Below are 16,600 nucleotides of genomic sequence, written 5' to 3' on the forward strand. Positions count from 1 at the left end.
ACTTGTCATTTGAATTCTTGACAAGGTATAACACACACTTCTGTTTTATAGAGCAGTGCAGCTTGACAGCTATTACGAACAGTCAGCAGATCCTTGTAAAAGAGTTCAAAATGAAGTACTATAACCAGGTCCAGAATGAGAAACATACAGCTACGCCAGTCAGTACAGATCTTGCTGAGTGCTCAAGCAGATTCAAAGAAAGCAGAGAGGAGAATTTCAACCAGTTGTGGCTTACGTTCAATTAACCAATCAGAAAATGCATTACAAATGTGCTCCAGCCAAGAGAAGAACATGAGGCTTTCCGGCAACTGCTAGCAGTCAGGAAATTGCCCTGTGAGGAAAATTGTGGTTTCTTTAAACTGCTGTCTGCGTACCCACTGCTAGCTAATATAATATTTCAGTTTGGACACGTAAGTGACCACTGTTCTCCAATCCAACAATGATTAGCTGTGTGGCAAAGCCATAGATCACTAGTGCATACAACTCAGGGTTTTCTTTAGGCAAACATGCATGATAGGCCTTTTACTGTTGCTCTGCTCTTAGTTCAGACCAGTGATTCATCAGCTCTCCCAAGCTGAGGGCCCCTTTGGTACTTTTGGAGGCTTTCCTCTAAAAATGTGGTGATAATTTTTCTTTTTAAAGAAAGTCGAAATGTTACTGTTGTGATGATTAGATAGAAAATCCAATTAATTTCCAAACTCTGATAATGTTTTCCACCTGGGCTGTGTATCTACTCTGCATTCTTTTAGCACGCCCTTCGTGGTAGTATCGGGCACCACTTGGTGTCCTCAGACCCCGGTGTGACCGTCTCTGTTTTAGTGAATGATTCCATGGACTGTAAGGAGGTTTTATTTAGAAAATTGTCTGTTTTGTGCCTTCCTCATATAAAATGTTTCTGTTTTAAAAGGTATAAAATTCAGTTACTAGCAAGGGTAGTGAGAAGATTGCTTATCTGTGTGAAAAGATTTTTGAAATCATGTGTGTGGTCTGTTTATTTCTTGCATGTATGTTACTCAGAGCTGGTCTACACTACTGGGAAAAATCGATCTTAGATACGCAACTTCAGCTACGTGAATAACATAGCTGAAGTCGAATATCTAAGATCGGATTACTCACCCGTCCTCACTGCGCGGGATTGATGTCCGCGGCTCCCCCTGTCGATTCCGGAACTCCGTTGGGGTTGGTGGAGTTCCGGAATCGATATAAGCGCGCTCGGGGATCGATATATCACATCTAGATGAGACGCAATATATCGATCCCCAAGCAATCGATTGCAATCCGCTGATACGGCGGGTAGTGTAGATGTAGCCTCAGGTTGGAAAGTAAAATTAAACTACTGATAGTTTGTTCTTAGCCATTTTCAGCATCCTGATGCCCATGCACCTAGTGAGATGGTACAAGACGATTCAGGTTGTCGGTTCCCCAAAAATTGTTTTTATTGACAATTTCTTAAAACACGGCCTCCTTATTGGGTGTAATATAATTGAGAGTGGGCCTGATTCTGCAATGTATTGACTGCCCTCACTTCCCATTCAGTCAGAATTGAGAGTAGGTGGAACCCATCAGGAAGTGCTCTGCATCTTCCAGGATTCGTCTCAGCGTGTCTTTAACCTTCATAATATTTTTATTAACAAAATCTGATATCAGAATAGTGCTCATATTAAGTTACCCTCAACTTGTTCCTGATGTGCAAATGACGGCAGCCAGTTTTCAGCAGATAGGCACAAGAGATATGCACTTCTTTGTGGTTTTGCTTAGTGGATCGTCCTGATCTTTGGGGAAGCTCCCAACAACATGTTGCTTGTATACTGGCTCTAGTGGGATTTTCTCTTTCTTCTGAAAAGTGGAAATATTTTGACACCTCGTTATCGGCATAGGAGCTGAAGGCTATTTAATAAAATTAACCTGAGAAGCCAGTGGCTGGAAACAGTTTAGGAGAAAGAAAATATAAGGGAGTGGGATGAGAGAGAGACCCCACTGAAGACCTTAGAAAGGGCTGGGACTCAAAATTTCTCCCAGACTCCTAAGGGAGGTCAGTTGTTCCATCATACTTCAATTTTCCATCCTCCTGCATTCCGTGTCCTGTAAGACTGATCCTTCTAATTTAGTAAAATATAGTATTAAAACATTTTTAAAAAGGGGTTTTCCAACACTTACTAGTTTCCTCTCCTACATGAACACACACTGCGGTGTTGAGACAGAGCCCTTCTCTTTTCCCACAACCTGAGGTGTACTCCTCTATTGGACAGCTGCCACTACTTGGGAATCTAAGAATTGGAGCAGATATTTGTTGACGGGGTCAAAGAAGAGGGAACTAGAGCTACACCATGACTTTGAATATGGAGCCTCACTTGCTTCTGCAGTCCTCGTCTGTGTTCTGTCCTGTGCTACAACTACGTCAAAGGAGAAATGCCAGAATGTTTTTGAAGAGATGATCTGTTAGAAAATTATGGTCATTTTGGACAAATAACTATCCTTCCCCCAAATGAGTGATCTGTCCTCATCCATCCTCATCCATTCCTCTCCTTGTGACTCCTTCGTAATCCCTTTGCTTCCACATCCTTCTTAACAGTTCCTTCCTTGCAAACCTACCACTGTTGGACCCATGTTCTCTCTGTGTTAGAGCTGGAGTTCTGATTCTGACCTATTTCTGAGCATACTGAAATGTTATGGAACAAGAAGAGAATGATTATACTATGGCAGGGCCGGCTCCAGGCACCAGAATTCCAAGCAGGTGCTTGGGGCAGCAATCTGCAAGGGGCAGCAGTCTGTGTGTTTTTGCCCCCAAGCAGCATGCTGAATTGCCACCACAGACGGTGGGGACAGTCCGTGTGCCATTAGGGCGGAGCCATTAGGGTGTGCCATTAGGGCGGAGCTAGGCCACTGGCATCTGGCCTCTCCGGCAGCTGGCTCTCCACTGAACTTTGCAGCGGGGCTTTTCTACTTCCTGTCCTGCGCTGTGACCTCTGGGGGGCGGGCGCAGGATCCACTGGCTCCAGTCACATTGGTATTAGAGGAGGCTCGTTCCTCCATGGGGCTGTGGGGTATCCCACCGCCTTGCTACAGGGTATTTTTCTGTAGGTTTAAGAGTTATGAGGGGGGTGTCAGTGTTGTCATTCTCTTATCTCCAGCTCCCTCGAAAATTGTTCTGGGCTTTGTGCTAGCAGAAGTTTTCTCTCAGGTTTCATCTGCTGAAGTGGGGAGAGCACCCAGGGTGATCACAAATAGTTCTGTCCGCCTCCCTGAGGACTTCAAAAGAGGAAGCAGACCTCCAGTGGTCTGACCCACATCTCCCGCAGCTTCTCATTGAGAAAGAGAAGGCTGCATGCAGGTCCCTGAAAATCTCTGAGGTGCACAAACTTACAAGCTTTGGGCTTTCCTCTCGGAGGTGTTCTGTGCTCTGTGGGAGAAGCCACAGAGCACGCAAGGCTGGAGGATTACTAAGGAGGGAAATCTCGTTATAGAATAGAGCGGGCCAGGGAGTGGGAGAAGACAAATTAAAAACCTTATTCAGTTCAGATAAGCATTTGAGGTTTGTCCATCACAGTTAGGGATTCTAGCATGCAGAGAGAGAGATGCAGACACATTACATATGTACAGTGTGTCCTGTTATTTGATTTATGTGCTGAGTATTTGTTTCTCTTAAATTAGCCTAATGTGCAACCTTCCTTCTTCCTAAGTAGTTGTGACAGGAACTTTAAGGCCAGAGTGTTTAGAATTGCAGATTGTCTGGCAACCCAAATAAATGTTTAATCTTAATATGACAAATTACTTAAGGCTGTCACTCTTTCCAATTACTATGCAAGACTGAACGAGTACTGTATAGTAAACTTTGGATTTGACTACAGAAATATACTTGCTCCTGGGCTGAAAGTGTCTCAGCAGAAATGGTTTACAGCATGTCTTTAAAATTGATTTAACTGTTACATCTATTATTGGTCTTGGCTTTCCAGTATCTGCCATGGGTTATTATAGACAGTTGGTTCAGATGTTGTTTAAGTGGTGGAAGCTTGCTGGGAAATACAATGGATTTCAGCCAATATGCTAATTTTGCTATTTTGTGATTTTATAGAATTGTGAACTCAGGGCAAATCATTTTATAATGATTTGCTGATGTAAATAAACTTACAGGGGAAATTCATCCCTGAGGTAACTAAGTTATTTCCACCGGAGTTATGCTAAGAATGAATTTAGCCTGTGATTCTTCTTCTTTCTCACGCCTATTATAAAAGAGAAGGGAATAAAAACGCATATTAAAATTCAGGAATCTTGTAACTGCCTTATTGACATTGTTTTATCCCTCCTCCTGCATGGAGTAGGTTACAGTGATTGCACAGAAAGATCCTTCTCAGTACTGGTACTTATTAGCAGTAGGCTGCTCCATGTGGATCTATGCGTTATTTAGAGTTTCTTATCTCCTGTTGGCTAGTCTCACAACTCTCATGGAGCATTCAGATTGTAACATTTCTTCTTTGACACGATAACAGCCAAACCAGCATCTCCAATCTTGGTTCCAAGCGCACCGTAATATCACATAGACTAGGTTTGATGGCCAGCCACACTGTAACAGCTTTCCTAAGCAAAAGTTGTGTCCTGGCATGGAGTGATCTTTGCCTTTTCTCTTCCTGCTGAGCCCTGTCCGCCACTCCTTAGGTAGCAGCTTCCTGCTGTGTCATAAGTAGATAGGTAAGGGTTAATTTTCTTTTACCTGTAAAGGGTGAACAAAGGGGGAACCAAACACCTGACCAGAGGACCAATCAGAGACCTGGATTTTTTTTTAAAGTCTGGGAAGGAACTGGAAACTCGGGGTCCTTTTTGTTTTCCTCCGCTGTGATAAACAAGCTTTCTTCTAATCCATCTTCTTTCAAATATGCTACTATAAAGTGTGAGTACAAAAGGTACCAAAGTAATTGGCTGTGATGTGCTTTGAGTTGTATTTACATGGTGTTGATTTGGCTGGACTGGTTTAATTGGCTATCTTTTAAATCAGACTGTTTATTCCTATTTTCTTATAAGCCATATTCCTGTACTGATTTCTTAATGCAGTATTATTGTTCTGTAATTTTCTTTCTTTTATAGTACAAAGTTTCTTTTTAAAACTTGTGGGAGTTTTCCTTTTTCCTAGTGAGGCAGAAGGGGAGAGAATTTCTGTGCAGGCTAGGGGAGGAGGAAAACCCAAGCTTCTGTGTCTTAACTTTCCTATTGTCCCAGGGCGGGAAAAGGCTACGGGACAAAGGGAGGGGTGAATCTCTTGTGTGAGCTGACTAGGTTTGAATGCATAGCCTCGGGGAAGCTAGATTGCCTCTCTGGTTGTATTCAAAGGGAATAGGACAGCATCGCACCGGCTAACCCAGGAAAGGGGGGGAAGCTGGGGGATGAGATAGAGGAGACCCAGGGGCTCTGGGTCTTGAAGGGGTCCCCCAAGGAAAAGTTTGGGGAACCCGAGGGGGCCGAAACCCTGGAAAACTTCGGCTGGTGGCAGCGAGATAAGATCCAAGCTGGTAGTGAGCTTGGGGGAGTTCACAGTAAGCACCCAGATTTTGTATGCTAAAGTCCAGATTTGGGAAAAAGTTTACCACATGCTGTTTTTAAGGTTAAAGGGGAACAGGTAAAGAAGTGCACTTTACACAGTGGCCAATGGGGTAGGGTAAGGCCCAGTGTGTTATTTCTTGCGTAGGAAAAAGGATGGGGATGGGGAGCAGGCAGAGTGTGATGGAGAACGGACCAGGAAATATGGAGCAAACAAGGCCAGATCAATCCAATACACATTCCTAGCCCTAAAATGTAATTGTCCTCTCTCTGGTCTTCATCTTTTAGTCTCAATGCACTGCTGCTGCTCAGGGATCAAAGGTTGCAAATCTCTGTCTTTTCCCAGAGCTAAACTTAGCCAGCTTTGTAGTTCCTACTCCACCCACAAGCTCTTCATTCTTGCCACTTCTCATGGGCACGCCACTTCTCCACTGGGAACGTATGGGAAAGAGCAGTAGTTCCTCTCCTGGGCCAATCAGCATAGCTGTGGCTCTGTACATGCTAGCTGGCTGGTTGGCCAGGCAGCCTCTACAAAGGGTGATCCTGCCCATCTGACTCCTCTCATTGATCTGGACACAGTGGTCAAGGAGAACAAACATGGGGGGTGGATTTTAAGCAGCAGGCGACAACTTTATTAATTGTAAAACGAGGAGGGGCGCTACCTATCCTGTCACCCAGACTCTCACATATCAGGCATTCTAACTACTTTCAATGTGGGTGTTATAGGGCTTCTACCACATAACCCATAACTTGAGCTGGACCCTCCATAGCTACCTCACCCCCTCCGCAGAAGGGACAGAAGGTACAAAAGGAGGAGACCTTGGCCACCATGTCTCCCTCATCACACATCAGTAAAATTCCAGGTCTTTTAGTTCTGGGAACTAAACTGTGCTGGAAACCGGTGCTAAACTAATATCCTTACCACGTACTACCATTAATTTCTAAATCCTATTCCTGTTTAACTCAACTTTGCCTCCAGAATGCTGCAACGAAGGTGAACAGACCTACCAGGCCTATGCCAATTTGCCCCCTACAGAATGAAAAAATTCGTTTCTGACTCCAAAATAGGTGATCGGTTAGACCTTTAACATCTGCAAACGCAACTCCGAAGCTACCGGTATGGGGGAGGGGGCTGCTGAAAAAGAACAAAAGAAGACTCCTCATGACCCAGGCTAGGGTTTAAATTAATGAAAGGGGAGAGTGAGGGACATTCAGCTCCCCTCATCATTAGACTGGCCAATGAGTGGCTGGAGACTCGAGGCGGGGAGAGAGGGGCATGCCCCAGTGTGTGTTCTCCTACCCTTACCAATGGCCATATCACCTATGGCCCCATCAAGTTTTCCACCTATCGAGGTTAGTGGGTGGCATTGTTGTTCTCCTGCTTGCCAGCTGTCTAATAGTCATCATTTATTGTTCCCTTGTTTATAAAAAGTCTTCAGTCATCCTGTCAGGCAGCAGAAATACTACCAGCTGCCCAGTCACAGCTCACGAACAATGAATTGCAGATCTTTGAGGTGAACTGGTTGGAGACACCTCATAGGCTGAGATTTGTTCATCTGAACTGATCATTGAATTGTTGAAAGTAGCAAATTGGTTAGTAGAGATCAGAGTGTGCTCTTGAACGATCCCAGCTCAGAAAAGAAAGGCAAAATTTGCACCTGTTATCATTATTTGTATTGTGGAAATGCCTCGCGCCTTAGTCGTGGGCAAGGACTCTATTGTTCTAATAATTTGATCAAGGGCCTTCTTCTTGCATGCAAACTCAGGAGAAGAGCTCTAAGAAGGAGAGCATCAGCATTCTGTTTCACTACAGATTGGTTTAATTATACAGATATTAGCTTTATTTTTCATTTGGCAGAATCTGATTTTTGTTGACATCGGTCGTGCCAACATCTCTCAGCTGCTTGAGTGAGATTTCTCTGTAGCCAGTGGAGTTTGAAAAAAGTCCATTATTGGATCCCTCTTGTCCTGATAGTTTGCTGAATTGTTTTTTTTTATTATTTCAGTTATGATCAGTGTTGGCAATTCTTGTACATTTTCATTTTTTGCAGCTATGTTGCTCTTCTGTTGCTTCAGTGATTGACTTGGATGATGATGTCTATTTCAGAATGGCTCTGTGGGCCAAATTTTGCATTTAGTTACTCTGGTATAAATCAGGAGTGCCCCAGACGTACACCAGCGTAGGTGAGATCAGAGGTTTGTTCTATAAATACTTAAAACTTAAAAAATATAGACATGAAAGAGTAAAAAGAAAGTGATGCAGCTCTGTCCTCAAAAAGAGCAACCTTAGAGACTAACAGATTTATTTGGGCATAAGCTTTTGTGGGCTAAAACCCACTTCATCGGATGCATGGAGTGGAAAATACAGTAGGAAGATAGATATACACAGAGAATGTGAAAAAATGGGTGTTGCCATACCAACTATAACGAGACTAATCAATTAAGGTGGGCTATTATCAGCTGGAGATAGTCCGTAGTGATTATCAGGATGGCCCATTTCCAACAGTTGACGAGGTCTGAGTAATAGTAGGGGAAAATTAGCATGGGGAAATATTTTTCCTTTGTGCAATGACCCATGCACTCCCAGTCTTTACTCAGGCCTAATTTAATGGTGTCCAGAAAACATGGTGGGCAGGCACTGGCAGATCAGCAGTTAGGAGGGGTTTGGAGGGTTATTTGTGTGGAGGATAGGATGAGATAAGAAGTTGAAGCTGATCATATTAGTTTTCAGACCTGCAGTGTAGTTTATTGAAGGAAAATATTTTAATGCCTGATGGTCAAATTAGAAATGTTGAGGCAGCACAGTCTAGTGGACAGACTATGAAACTGAGAGTTCAGAGGCCTGGGTCCTATATGCAACTTTGCCACTGGTCTTGAGCAAATCACTCTCTCTCTTTGTGCCTCAGTTTCCCCATCCTTGTAAAGTGTATGGCACACAAATGGAGCTTTTCACATGGCCAAGTATTTATTAGTGAAGGGACAATGTTGTGTCGAGGAGGAAGATTTTATTTTAAAAAATGAAGAATACAATGATAAAGAGCAACCTTAGAGTAAGTATGTTATCTGTTCCAGTTGTTTTTATTGTTAGCATGCATACAAATTCCAGAACTACAGAGCTATTGTGCATGTAATCTTTCTTTTGGCACTGCCTAAGTGGGAAGTAAGCCAATGTTGATAGGGTGATAGCACTGCCCCCGGGGACATTCAGAGAATTAGAGGGTCACATTGTGAGAAAACAGCACCAGTGTCCTCTGGTTTATCCTTCCCCTACCCCCCAGGTGACTTTTATGCTGTCCTGGAAAGAGAACTGGAGTACTTTGCCTTTAAGAAGAGATCTTGATTACACTGCCGTAAATTGTTTTGTTGTTAGCTTTTTGTATCGCTAAAAGGCCAACATAGTATTGAACTTTCTACCAGGCACAGTGTTGTCAAAAATATACTCCTTCCATTTTATCTCCCTTTCATAAAGACTGACATTGGCATGCAACTTTTGTTTAACACACTGTTTAGATTTCAGAGTTTAGAAACTTTCATATTAAGATTATAAAACCTAATTTGCTAATCTTTTCCCCTATAATCCCTAGAAAAATAACAGCTGCACTACTAAAAACATGCTATTTACATGTGATCTGTTGGCCTGGGCCTGGGCAGCCTGCAAAGTTCCAAAGATCAAAGTTTAAAAAAAAGTGTGTCAGTCCTTTATAATTCCCTGAGTTTAATTATACGATACCATAAAATCTGTACTTACAGCTGATAAATATTTCTGCTGAGCACCTGTCTGCTGCGTGTGTGGGCGTAGTGTCTCCTGGTACTATAGCTTTAACTCAAGGCAGTTTGATAACCATAAAGTAAGGTAAGACAAACAGAGCTCAATACTTAATTGTAATGAAATATTTGTCTGGTTTCTCAGTCATTCCTTTTAAATTTAAATAAACCATGTTCGGGATTTTCTTTTTCTTGAATGAAATGTTTTTGCAAAGGGCAGTTAGTTTTTTTTTTTTTTTTTTTTTTACTGCCTATGTGGGAAAACTAGCCCATTTGTTTAAGAATAAACTGGTAAGTCTGTGGTTTTCACCATGCATATTTTGAATAATATTTATACAGACGATTATTTAATAGAGTTTATAAATATTTATCATATGCTTCAGCCCTTTGATCATAAGTACTTGTTTCAAAAGCTGTCCTGTCCCTCCTGTGACTCATGAAGGAGGAGGGGATTGGTTCCTTATTACTCTGAAAGGATGGTGGCTCAGTGGCCTGTTAATGGGCCATCCTGATTATCACTACAAAAGTTTTTTTTTCTCCTGCTAATAGCCCACATTAACCAGTTAGTCTCATTAGAGTTGGTATGGCAACCCCCATTTTTTCATGTTCTCTGTGTGTGTATATCTATCTATCTTCTTACTGTATTTTCCACTGCATGCATCAGATGAAGTGGGCTTTAGCCCATGAAAGCTCATGCTCAAATAAATTTGTTAGTCTCTTAAGGTGCCACAAGTACTCCTGTTCTTTTTGTATTACAGAGTGACACTGTCAGTTTGGTAGCTCCTTTTTTCCTCATATCTGGTGCTCCTATTTTTCTGCTTGCAAAGTCCAAATAAGAACATTAAAAAATCAAAGGCCCGAATTCTGCGTGAGTAGAGCTCCGTTGAAATTGAGGCTGTTCCACACAGCACCAGGAAACTGCCTGCTTGGAGCCCATTGCAGCATGGGTTCTAGAGGCCTCAATGTTCTTGTGCCACAAGGTTGCAGAGGCATCCTGTGCTCAGAGTGAACCAGGGGTTAATCTTGGCTCAGCTTCTCTCTCTCCTGGCACATATGCTCAAGCAAAGAACTGCAAATTGGGTGTGTGGAAAACAGTGAGTAGAATGACCTGTGGGGGAAAGCTGGGCTCCACCAGCAGGAATCATAGCAGTGGGTTGGACACCAAGATGTGGAGTTTCGTTTCCTTTTCAGCTTCCGTTATTGTATTTTGCTTCTTATTTTTGACATTATTCCTGAGGAAAAGACCTTGCTGACTGTATGTGTGTTTTTTCTGCTGTATCATGCTCCCACTTACTCTGTTTTCCTCAGAATCAGGGTGGATAAAAATTGATTTTTTTAAAAAAATAAAAAAAATTGGACTTTTATTTTATGAGACTTTTTTTTTAATTTAAATTAAATACAGATTTATATGTTTAAAAAAACCTTAACATTAAATTGACAACCATGTTAAGATCTAAACTACTTATAACAGAGTAGTCATTTAAATTAAATACAAAAAAAATAATAAGCAGCACATTTTTGCTGTCACCTCTTAAAGAAAGTCAAACTGCTGAACTGGTGGAAGTCACTGGCTAAAGGCCTTGAACCAGAGCTTGTTAAAGAGCTAAAGGAGCTTTGGACAGCAGTAGCTTCCTCTGCAGATGGAGAGAGAATATTTTCTTCATTTCAGTTTATTCAATTAGTTCAGTTCAATAACTAATTTATACAAAAATAAGAAACCACTTGGCAGTAGAAAAAGCAGGAAAGCTTATAATTCCTCTTCCAATAGATGAATAAAAACTAGCTATGAGAGGATGAGTTCGAAAATCTTGAAGGACATGATGTCCAGAAACAATCAGTTCAATTAACTAGCTATAGATAATACTTCCCTTGTTTAATAAATTAGTTAGTTTTAAATACAAAATAGTTTTATAAACCTTGTTCCCTATTTATCCAGCACATTTAAGGTATTTTTATTTAACTAATTAAAAAGAAATGTAAAATTCTGTTTTTGCACATTTCAGTTGATTTGAATTTCCATCCAAATAGAGCTTGACACAAATCACAAGTAAAACATTAATAATCTAATAAATAAGAAATGCACCATTTACCATTTTCTAATGTAATACAAAATGTAAAAATTAAAAATCTAAATAGAGTAAATTAAGCTATTAATTTAATAAATAAACGTATATAGATACATTACATATTCCTGGGTAGCAAGAAGAAGCATCAAATTTAGTGTAAAGGCTATATTTTGTTGAAAATCAGCACGTTTTAATGGTTACCAACCAATGACAATCAAGTTTTCTTTAGCCAAATAACTAAAAAGTACAAATGCAAAACATGAATAAAATATAAGCAAGGTTGTCTGCTTGCCAATTTAAATCATAATCAAAATATATGAATTAAATGGCTTTGGTTTAAGTCAGTCCACCCTGGTCAGAATCATATTACACCTCTACCTCGATATAATGCTGTCTTCGGAAGCCAGAAAATCTTACTGTGTTATAGGTGAAACTGCGTTATATCAAACTTGCTTTGATCCACGGAGTGCGTAGCCCCGCCCCCCCAGAGCACTGGTTTACCGCACTATATCGGGTCACGTTATATCGGGGTAGAGGTGTAACTGCAACAATTCTAAAATAGCAACCTGATTAATAGAAAAGAGAGAAGAAAGTATTTGTTGTATAAATTACATAGAGAACTTCCATTTTGGGTTCCAAGCCATGAAGTTTGGATTGGGATCCACCTCTGGCTCTGAATTTACTTGGATCTAGTGTTATGAGTCCTGGTTCAGAAGCCTTTCTGGTAACGGGATTATTTTGTAAACAAAATTGAATACATGCTCTCTCTCTCTTTAAATTTGTGTTAAAACACGTGGGCCAAGTCCTTTTTACCAACCTCTCTGCAGTTTTAGTTTTGCAGGGATTTGGGCTGTTCACCAGTGACCTCAGTCAGTGAAATTTGTGATGAAGAGATAACAGTGCTTTCTTGTGGATCCAGATGACATGTAGGTGTACTAGATCATGTTGCAGAGACATTGTCCTTTGAACAGGCTCAATTGCTCGGAATGCCTTTGTTGCAAGTGGTAGGTTTGAAAAAAAGGTTAATGTTTAATGTTAGTTTATTTTTATTGTAAAATATTAAGTTACTGCTCCTAAAAGTTTAATCAAGAGTCATTACTCAGAGAAAGACGAGTAAAAAGAGATGAGGAATTTGTCTTTCAGGAGTCTGCTAATTGACTTACTCTTGGTGACTGTCAATCAAATTGCAGAAGTCAAACAGTGTTTGTTCATAGACTGTAATATATATTGTATAGGTACATAAATAATCTGTTGTTCACATGGCCACACGCACATTGCCCTTGTTGCTTAGTAAGGGAAAAAGGAAAGTAAACATTATATGGGTTGACTGGGTTCCAGTTTTCAAATACTCGTGGTAGAATCCATTGCAAAGCCATAATTTTAAGTGCTGAGTAGTGATGTACTATATAGCTTAATTCTCTAACAGCTGTTAAAATTGCCCTCTATGTAGCAAAAAACATTAAGGATCTAAAATCAAGGCTGCCATATATGGAAGAGGAATAAAAAATTAGAAGTAGTTCATTCATTCGTTTGTTCGTTCTCTCTCTCTCTCTCTCTCTCTCTTTCTCTCTCTCTCTCTCTCTCTGTGTCTGCGTGTGTGTAAAGTATTTTTTTATTTCCATATTCTTTGAAAGACCTTAAAAACACCGTTTTTCTAAGTTAAAAATTAAATCCAGTTAGTTACTTTTCTCATGGTTCTTTCTTTTTTTAAAATGAGTCAGCAGTCAGAGGCAGTGCCAAAATAAAGAGAAACAAGAGGGAAATGCGCGAGATAATATCAAGAGCAGTGTACTTAATGATATTTCTAACAAGTAGTTATCAACATTTGCAGCCAACTTTCTAAACTTTGTTTTAGGAAAACAAGTGTGAAATTACAATGGGAACATTATCTTATGTAGATGATGCCTAACAATCCAATCAACAGTCAAGAAATAAGTTGCAGAGCAGGATACAGATTGTTGTAATGGGCATCCCCAGACTGGTATAGATGTAATAATAATTACTGGAGTCAGTGACTGTGACCTCTGTAATCTGACAAAGATGTTGATCTGTGTCACCCTGACCAGGTCATTTGACTAAGGCCAGGAAATAAGAGTACTGGTAAGAAACTTGAGTTTATGTATCAGATTGTTTTTAGAGCAAACCAAAGGCATATAGCCACCATTATTACATTTTACCAATCTTTACCTGAACAACTGAGCTTGCATAAGAAGACCACGGTTCAGTAGCGCCTGTGTTCCTCCTGCCCAGTGGAACTCAAAAATCAGCCACAGGTAGCAGATAGTGGGGCAGATAGTTCCCCAGTCACTTATTTCACGTCTTAATGAATTTTCTTAGAAAACAAGCATGTTTATTGGTAGGACCCTACTAAATTCGTGATCCATTTTGGTCAATGTCACCATCGGATTTGAAAAATAAATTTCATGATTTCAGCTATTTAAATCTGAAATGTCGCAGTGTTGTAATTGTAGGGGATCCTGACCCAAATTGGGGGTCCTGACCCAAAAAGGAGTTGTGGGGGGTCTGAAGGTTATTGTAGGGAGGTTTGTGGTACTGCTACCCCTACTTCTATGCTGTTGCTGGCGGCGGCTTTGCCTTCAGAGCTCGGCATCTGGAGAGCGGTGGCTGCTGTCTGGGATCCCAGTTCTGAAGGCAGAGATACCATCACCAGCAGCGCAGAAGTAAGGGTGGCAGGGCATGGTATTGCCAACCTTACTACTGTGCTGTTATCTGCTGAGTTGGGCCCTTAGTCAGCAGCCGTCACTCTCCAGCCACCCAGCTCTGAAGGCAGCAGCGCAGAAGTAAGGGTGGCATAGTTCGATATTGCTACTCTTACGTCTTCACTGCTGCTGACATGGCTCTGCCTTCAGAGCTGGGCACCCAGCCACAACTACCACTGTCTAGCCACCCCGCTCTAAAGACAGCGCAGAAGTAAGGGTGGCAATACAGCAACCCCCTTAAAATAACCTTGTGACCCCCCTGCAACTCCCTTTTGGGTCAGGACCCCCAATCTGAGAAATGCTGGTCTCCCCCATGAAATCTGTATAGCATAAGATAAATGCACACAAAAGACCAGATTTCACGTCGGGAGACCAGATTTCATGGTCCGTGACACGTTTTTCATGGCCTTGAATTTGGTAGGGCCCTACTTATTGGTCATCCACTCCACCCACATCTAGCCTTTTGAACATCTCACTAGTACCCTCTCACTGGACTCATGAGCCTGTGACCTTCCCCCCGCACTCCCTCACCCTGGGAGTTTCTAATCAAAAATTCCTGATTGGACAATGCTGAATTTTCTTAAGTTGCTGATAATGGCAGATTCAAAACTCTTGGGTTATTGTAGAGCTAGCCCATGATGTAACTGCTGCCTAGAAGGTCACAAAAGGAGGTCAGAGAAGAAGTGGTGGTGAGATTTGTTGGTAAGCTCCTACCTAAATATAAACCATCTGAAATTGAGAGGAAACTTGCATCTTGGCACCAACACTTCCACCTGCTGTCAATCCCTGCCTAACCAGTTTCTGGAGTGTTGAATAAAATGGGACAGATATGTACAGCCACAACATTGCTTTTCTTTTAACATTTCCTTCAAAGTTGCCTCTGCTGTGATACCTAGAAAAGATTCCAAAATATCTACTTCTACTTGTTGTTCCTAATTCAGCCACTTCTCTGAGACCCTTTCCTCCTCCTCGTTTGGCTGTTGCCTTGCCAAATGTCTAGATTATGAGCTCTTTGGGGCACGGGCTATTTTTTTTTAAAAATTCATATGTCCCTTACAATCTTGGTTGGGGGCTCCCTCAGCTGAAGTGATCAATAACAATGGTGACTACATCCATCATACCTTGCTGCTGATTCAGTACAATGCTGACCTAACCAGCCACACAACATAAACAGGTGCTTTTTCAAGCACAACAGTACTGGTGATAGACCATCCTACACAGATAATCATAGCTTTAAAGATATTTAATTTTAGAAGAAAAGTTCTAGTTTCAGGGGAGAAAAGTATAGAAGAACTTGTAAAATCTTCTAAAATGTAGTATTCTTTATTTGAACATTGTGACCAAATATACCTCTGTATCTACATCCTGTACACCATTGTAATAATCTTTGTGCAAAATATGCCTTGTGAGGTATCATTTGAAAACTAGTAACTTGCTGGTCAATAATATCATGGTGAAATGTATGCAGCAACATTATGTGTAAAGTTATGAAATCCCCTGGAATAGTGTTGGTAGCACATGTTCAAACCCACATAGCCCTGATTAGGCAGGACTGGTCAAGTAGGTGTTAAAGGAATCTGTGTTTACCTCAATTTACATATATGTAATAAACAAGGTCCTTGAAACAGCAAGAGGGAGACTAGGCAAATCTGCATTTTATCAAACAACAGCATGAAGCCTCATCCATGATGAGACCCCATGTCCCAACCCCGACAGCAGGAAGGAATTTTATCCTAGGGTAACCCTCAGGAAAATGCATTTCAAAGGGTGACTGAACTATAAACGTGAGAGGCAAAAAAACCCAAGTTTTTGTGGTAAGAACTTCACCTTGAATCAAGTCTAGTTTAAGTTTAAAAAACACTTTATCTTTATTTCTCTTGTAACCGTTCCTGACTTTGATGCGTTATACTTGTACTTACGTAAAATCCATCTCCTTGTTGTTCAATAAACTTTATTCTTTAATTAAAACTAATCCAGTGTTGTGAATTGTGTGAATAACTCCATTTAAATGTAGTAGACTATTGTATATTGAGCCCCTTAAAGGGGCAATGGACCTAATATATCTGGACTGTCCAGGAGAGGGAAGAACACACGTTTTGGGGGGAAATTTGAGACTGGGAGTGTATTGGGGTCACCCTGCAAGTGGTAACCAAGGCTGATGGAAGCCGGAGTTTAACTGATGTGTGGCTGCGGCTATACTCAGACATTCAGGGTGTTACCTGGATGCTGGCAGGCTGTTTGTGAGCAGCCCAGGTGGGAGCTACAGAACCAAAGTGTTGGGAGCACCCGAGTTTGCAAGGCAGGGGTGATACAACCTCTCACTGGTCTGGATTTCATCCTGGAATGCCATAAACATGCAGTAGAACATAAGAAAGGCCGTACTGGGTCACACCAAAGGTCCCTCCAGCCCAGTATCCTGTCTGCCGACAGTGGCCAATGCCAGGTGCCCCAGAGGGAGTGAACCTAACAGGTAATGATCAAGTGATCTCTCTCCTGCCATCCATCTCCACCCTCTGACAA

The 16,600-nt window shown here is 41.4% G+C and overlaps 1 protein-coding gene across 2 annotated transcripts in view; it reads left to right on the top strand.

The window, feature by feature from the left end:
- Positions 1-290: 290 nt before the first annotated feature.
- FGGY (FGGY carbohydrate kinase domain containing) overlaps positions 291-16,600 on the top strand; it is a 208,175-nt gene continuing 191,865 nt past the window's right edge. For both annotated transcript variants that reach the window (XM_075067644.1, XM_075067645.1), the window contains exon 1: positions 291-410. The gene's annotated coding sequence lies outside the window, so the exon portion shown is untranslated. The remainder of the gene's footprint in view (positions 411-16,600) is intronic.

This window comes from Chelonoidis abingdonii, chromosome 7 (genome assembly GCF_003597395.2).
Source record: "Chelonoidis abingdonii isolate Lonesome George chromosome 7, CheloAbing_2.0, whole genome shotgun sequence".
Lineage (NCBI taxonomy): Eukaryota > Metazoa > Chordata > Testudines > Testudinidae > Chelonoidis > Chelonoidis abingdonii.